The sequence below is a fragment of the Trifolium pratense genome, linkage group LG3 (assembly GCF_020283565.1).
Source record: "Trifolium pratense cultivar HEN17-A07 linkage group LG3, ARS_RC_1.1, whole genome shotgun sequence".
NCBI lineage: Eukaryota > Viridiplantae > Streptophyta > Magnoliopsida > Fabales > Fabaceae > Trifolium > Trifolium pratense.
In genome coordinates, this window is record NC_060061.1 from 9,607,349 (window position 1) to 9,614,807 (window position 7,459).

The following is a 7,459-nucleotide window of genomic DNA, read 5'->3' on the forward strand; positions in this document are numbered from 1 at the left end:
TGGAGTGACTTATTTTGATGGACATACTTTATCGCCTTTCCCCGGTAACCTCTGTCTCACTTATTGATCTATAACTGAGGTTAGACAAGTCAGCTTACTCGAACCTATAAGGTTGATAAGTAGGGTGTTCAAAATTTGAACCTCAATTCCTGCATATAAAATATAATGTTCCTACTAACTGAGCTAAACTCACGGACGAGGAGCAAACTTTAGATATGTATGTTCAAAACTTACTCGTATACTCATGGGCGGACCTACATGGTGGCCTATTGTGGCCATGGGCCCATGGCTGCACCAAGAAATTTTAATTTCTTCATACATATATTTGTATGAGGTTAAATATATTTTTGATCTTTATAAAATGGTGACATTTTAAACTTAGTCTTTCTTTAATTTTTATTAAATTTTTAGTTCTTATAAAATTACCATGCCCTCAATTTTGACCCATACTATCAAGACAACGTTTATTTTTGAATGTATTTTCGTAGGTATGTTTAGAAAAAAGTTCATTAAAAAAATGAACTCAAAAAATTTGATTTCCAAACCATGATTTTCATTACTTTTATCTTCAACCGTTGCGTTTTAAAAAATCATATTTAAATTCATGTCTTGTCAAAAATGATAAATAAAAGAGAAGTGCAACTATTTAGCGTTGTAGATTGACACTTGCATAAGTTCAATGCTATGTATGATGAAAAAAATACTAAACTTTTATTATTCCCTTCATCTCTAATCTTTGAGGTTTTTTTTTAGCTTTTTACTTTTGTCCAAAAACATTGATTTTTTTTAAAAAAAAACCAAAGTACAATTTTAATACAATATTTTAATAGTTGTTCTCTTAGGAAAACTAAAACATCAATTAAATAAATTTTTCTCTTTTTTAACAAAAAGTAAGAGTAAAAATAACTTAGGTACTGTTTGGCCCAACTTTTTTTTCGTGTAGAAGTTATTTTAACCACAAAACTAGAAATAATAGTTTTAAAACAAAAATTAAAGTTGTTTGGTAAATTTTACCTTTTTTATAAAAAAAAAAAAGTTAAAAGTTGTTTATTTGTTTTTTTTTTATTATTATAATAGGATTAACAGATATTTTTAATAATATATTATAATTTTTCTTAAAATATAGAAGTTGTTTTCTTTTTACAAGAGCTTTTAAAAATTATTGTTTGGCTTAACTTCTTACTTCTAAGGAAAAAGAAGAGGAAAAAAAGCTACGTCAAACGGTACTTTAACATTTTCCACAAATCATAGCTCAAGTGACAGAAATGAAGAAATTGCTAGTGTCGGACATCATGACCGTGGTTCAAACCCTGATCACTTCACTTTGTTTGTGTGAATTTCGTGTATCAAAAAATAAAAAAACTTAAGATTTTAATATTTATTATTTTTTAATCTACGTGCAAAACTCTAAAATAACCAAAAATTTGAGAAAGATAAAGTACGGAATTTTTCATGCTTGAGTACGTCCAATATAATCTGAAATCTGGCACGCAGTGAACACAATGCTGCACAAGATGCTATAGCACACGTTGCAGCAAGGCAGTCGCAGAACACAGTAAATAAATAAATAAATTGCAGAACAATAAATAAGACAGGAAATTGTTAACCCAGTTCAGTGCAACGTCACCTACTCTGGGGGATACCAATCCAGGAATGAATCCACTATAATAGCTCTAGTTCAAAGCCCTCGACCAACACCCGGTACTTGACTTATCACCTAGACACTACCAATGCAATCCTATCTAAGAACCTCTTAGATAATGAGACCCCGTCCCAAATTCCCTCTAACAACACGTACCATGTTGCTGTCAATAATAATAATCAAGATGGAGACACTCTCCTAGAAACTAGACCACACTCTTGCTTAAAAGCTTATGAGTGAATCACACACACTAACTCCGTGCTTAAAAGCTTAGGAGCAGCTTACAATAAACAACACAAACACAGTCCTAAACTTGCATCAGATTAACACAAGAAAGGCTCACAAAGGACACACACACTAAACCTTTAAAACGCACGCTTTATGAAATACAAGGTTTAGAAATCGCAAGAATAATAGCTTGAGGCTTCACATATTTATAGTCTTCAATTGTCTTGATGGGCAAGTTAGGTCTTCAGACTGATACAGCTGTAGAAAACGCGGCCAACCCTAGATTATTTCCAGAAATATAATTCATGTTGTACCAAACAAAAAAAACGCAAAAATATAATATAATTATATTTTTGTTTTAAATCACTTTCCTTTGACCGACTTCAATAAAACTTGCTGAGTAAGTCTCGTCTTGCCTAGACGCACGTGCCTGAATATATAATTGAAGCAAATCTTGACTCAGATTTGAAATAAAAATTCTGCACGAAAACAGAGCTTCAGTATGCTGTACTATAATGCTACAGCATCTCAGTCCAGCATCTGGCTGGTTGGCTTTTGCAAAATGTAGCCAATCAAAACACCAACAATCTCCCCCTTTGGCAAATTTTGGCTAAAACAACCTTAGGCCAGTGCATAGAGAGATACAGTCTAAACTTTCATTCGAGTCAACATAAGCACACAACTAGGAAAGAAAGTAGAACGATGCTAAGCTATTTAAACTTTCCTTCGAGTCAACATACGCACACAACTAGGAAGGAGAGTAAAGAAATTCATCAGATGAATAGATAGCTAGCACGTAAGCATCAGGCATGCAACAGCGGAACATAACACATCTTAGCCTCAAAGTACAGACAGAGAGAAATAAACTCTCACATAGTGGATTCAAGATCGGAGAAATAAACTCCTTAAAATTTAAGCAACGCCACAGAGAATAGGAAGAATAAATTCCTATATAAGCATGCATATTAAAAGTAGTAGAAAAATAAATTCTACCTACTCCCCCTCAATATATGCATAAACGTTCACTCCCCCTCAAAACATGCATATCACAGAAAAACATGCTATACTAGATGCTATAGCATTTTTCATCACATCATGCACATAAACACTTTTACTCCCCCTTTTTAGCCATAAATTCTGACAAATAAAGTCAGTACCACACAGTAGGAGCAGAACTTCCACAGAGTTATCAGATCATAGAGAAACATAGAGTGCAGAGAGAATCAGAGCATAGGAACTCATAAAGTGCATATGACAGACCATCAGGGCATAGAAAACCTGGAGTATCGGAGCCAAAAGACATGGATTGTACGTGTTACAACCCAGAGAGTCATCAGGGCGTAGCCCTACAAATTAAAATCCAAAAGGACATGCAAATAAAGCATAAGCAGGTCACATAGAAGGACTTGCGTCAGAGTCCTCCTCCTCTACCTCAGTATCACCACCTGCATTATCATCAAGAACACCATAAACAGGCACACTCTTATCAGCATTGCATCTTAACCTCCTAGTACTAGGAGCAGGAGTCCTCTCTGTAAGGGTGAGATTGTCCACATAAATAGCATTGGAATCTGCATTATTATCTTTCTTAACAGATTCATCATGCATAGACAAAGTATTCAAACTCTCATCAGACTGAGAGATCACAACAGTGTTACTATCAGAATACTTCCCTTTATCAGGGATAATAACATTATCTGGAGATTGAGGTACAACAATGTTCTCCAAATTTTCCCGTGCTGCAGATGTTGTAGCATCATGTGCAGCATCTTTCTCAAGAACACTCTTCTTGACATGTTCCAACACAAAGTCATCTTTGACCTCAGTTGGAGCGCTAATATCATTACCAACAAATGTTAAACACAGCAGGGGAGAACACCACATAACTTTCTCTGACAAATACTTTCTCACCACAAGAAACATCCTTATCATCAACAAACACACAATTCTTACCAAATCTTCAGATGTTTCAACATTACCCATAACAGCGTGCATTACTAAATAAGTTGAAGAGAAAACTGCACGCCACACTTGCAATAATTGCTATAACTCTTCAGATAGGCAAATCCCAAGTTTGCCTCGCAATTTTTCAAATTGGACCGCATCTAGAGCCTTAGTAAAAATATCAGCCAATTGTTCTTCAGTTGAAATATGCTCAAGAGTCACAATACCTTCTTCAACTAGGTCTCTAATAAAGTGGTGCCTAATATCAATATGCTTCGTCCTGCTATGTTGGATAGGATTCTTTGAAATATTGATGGCACTAAGATTGTCACAGTACAATGCCATAGCATCTTGTACCACATTGTACTCCAGCAACATTTGTTTCATCCATAATAGCTGGGAGCAGCTACTACCAGCAGCTATGTACTCAGCTTCAGCTGTAGATAAAGATACACAGTTCTGTTTCTTGCTGAACCAAGATATAAGATTGTTGCCTACAAAGAAACAAGCTCCTGAGGTGCTTTTTCTATCATCTGCACAACCTGCCCAATCAGCATCACAATACCCTACTAGCATAGAATTCTCACCATGAGTATACAGGATTCCATAGTCACATGTACCATTCACATACTTCAAAATTCTTTTCACTTGAGCAAGATGACTCATCTTTGGCTCAGCTTGGTACCTAGCACATACTCCTACAGCAAAGGTAATATCAGGCCTGCTGGCTGTAAGATACAGTAAGCTTCCTATCATGCTTCTATAAAGACTTTGATCAACATCAACTCCCTTTTCATCTTTGGTAAGCTTTAAATGAGTTGCTGCAGGTGTTCTTTTATGAGCAGCACTTTCCATACCAAACTTCTTTACTATATTCCTTGCATACTTGCTTTGGGAGATAAAAATAGTATCTTCCATCTGCTTTACCTGGAGCCCAAGAAAGTAGGTTAGTTCACCTACAAGACTCATCTCAAACTCAGACTGCATTTGCTGCACGAAATGTTGTACCATCTCACTAGACATTCCTCCAAAGACAATGTCATCAACATAGATTTGTGCTATCAGAAATTTGCCTTGATCTTCTTTCACAAATAGAGTCTTGTCGTTTCCTCCCTTCCTGTACCCTTGACTAATAAGGAAATCAGTCAATCTTTCATACCATGCTCGAGGTGCTTGTTTTAATCCATATAGAGCTTTCTTTAATTTGTAAACATGATTTGGAAAGCTTGGATCAACAAACCCCTTTGGTTGTTCCACATACACTTCTTCATTTAAGTACCCATTGAGGAAGGCACTTTTCACATCCATTTGGAATAACTTGAATTTTAGAATGCATGCCACTCCTAGAAGTAATCTAATGGATTCAAGACGAGCAACCGGAGCAAAAGTCTCATCAAAATCTATCCCTTCAATCTGTGAGTATCCTTGTGCAACCAGCCTTGCCTTGTTTCTGGTCACAGTTCCACTTTCATCAGACTTGTTCTTGTAGACCCATTTGGTACCAATTACATTTGCATTTTCAGGTCTAGGAACCAAGTCCCAAACTTCATTCCTCTTGAACTGATTTAGCTCTTCTTGCATAGCATTTATCCAGAACTCATCAGTCAGAGCTTCCTTCACATTTTTTGGCTCAAATTTAGACACAAAACAAGCATTAGAAACTAAGTCAAGTGTCCTTCTAGTAGTAATTCCTTGATTGGGATTACCAATAATCAGGTCTGTAGGGTGATTCTTTTGAGTACGAGTAGAAGGTCCTTTCTTTGGAGTAGCAGAGATTTGTTCAGATGCAGTAACCTCTGTATCATTCTTGGATTCATTAGTAGTTTCACAATCTACACCACCTGTTATAGATGCTATAGCATCTTCTGTATCATCTTCAGCAGTTTCACTTGAGGTGTCATCTATTACCACATTTATAGACTCCATCATGGTTTTGGTTCTATTATTATATACTCTGTAGGCTCGGCTATTTGTTGAGTATCCCAAGAATATGCCCTCATCACTTTTAGGATCCATTTTGGTTCTTGGTTCTCTATCAGACAAGATGTAGCATTTACTACCAAACACATGGAAGTGCTTAACAGTAGGTTTCCTCTCTTTCCATAATTCGTACAGAGTAGTTGTAGTTCCAGATCTCAGGGTGACACGATTATGGATATAACAAGCAGTATTCATAGCTTCTGCCCAAAAACCATGAGAAAGTTTCTTTGCATGTAACATTACCCTTGCAGACTCTTGTATAGTTCTATTTTTCCTTTCTACTACACCATTTTGTTGTGGTGTAATGGGAGATGAGAATTTATGTATGATACCTTCAGAGGCACAGAAGTCAGAGAACCTGGAGTTTTCAAACTCCTTACCATGATCACTCCTGATCCTTAATACAACATTGTTTTTCTCCCTTTGAAGTTGAATACATAGATCTTTGAACACATCAAAGGTTTCTGATTTCTTTCTAATAAAATTTATCCAGGTGTATCTAGAAAAGTCATCAACAAAAACATATGCGTACCTTTTTCCTCCTAAGCTTTCAGTTTGCATAGGACCCATCAAGTCCATGTGTAGAAGTTCAAGAACTCTGGTGGTGGTAGGATGCTGCAGCTTTGGATGTGGCATCTTGGTTTGTTTTCCAATTTGACAGTCTCCACATATGCTACCTTCTTCAATTTTGAGATTTGGCAGTCCTCTGATGGCTTCTTTAGATATTGCTTTCTTCATGCTTCTTAGATTAAGATGACCAAGCTTTTGGTGCCATAGTTTTACTTCATCTTCTTTAGTGATTAAGCATGTTGACATATTTGTTTCTTCTTGGGGAACCCATAGATAGCAGTTGTCTTTTGATCTGACACCTTTCATCAAAATCTCACCTTCGTTATTTGTAACCAAACATTCAGACTTGGTGAAGTTTACTTTCATTCCTTGGTCGCATAGTTGACTAATACTTATCAAATTTGCAGTCAATCCTCTTACTAACAGCACATTGTTTAGTTTAGGCAAGCTATTACTTCTGAGCTCCCCTATCCCAACAATTTCTCCTTTTGCACCATCACCAAAGGTAACAAAGCTGGTTGAATAAGACTTTAAACCTACAAGAAATTTACTTATTCCGGTCATGTGTCTTGAACAGCCACTATCGAAGTACCAGTCTTCCTTTGATGAAGCTCTAAGTGATGTGTGAGCAATCAGAGCAGTAATCTCTTCTTCAGGTTGAGTTGTATCACTTTTCTTCTCATTTTCATCTTTAGGTTTCCATTCTTGTTGAGTAGGGGCAGTTGTGGAAACAGGTTTATGCTGAGGACGTCTGTTAGGGTACCCATATAGTTTGTAGCAGTAAGGCCTTATGTGCCCTTTTCTACCACAGTAATGGCATCTCCAAGCATGGTGCTTTCTTCTATTTTTTGACATGGGATGCTGCTGATGATGCTGCGGCTTCTGATAAGGCATCCTTTGCTTTTGAGTTTCTTTAGGCTCCATGTACATGAGGTCAGGACTGTAATTTTTGAATTTATTGACATTCTCATAGCTAAGCCCAATATTTCTAGGCTTTCGAACATTTTTCTCTAAGATTTCCTCCAGTTGTCCATCAGCCTTATGAAGTTTGTCAAGATGCTCATCATCTTTATACAACATGTCAGAGAATTTTCT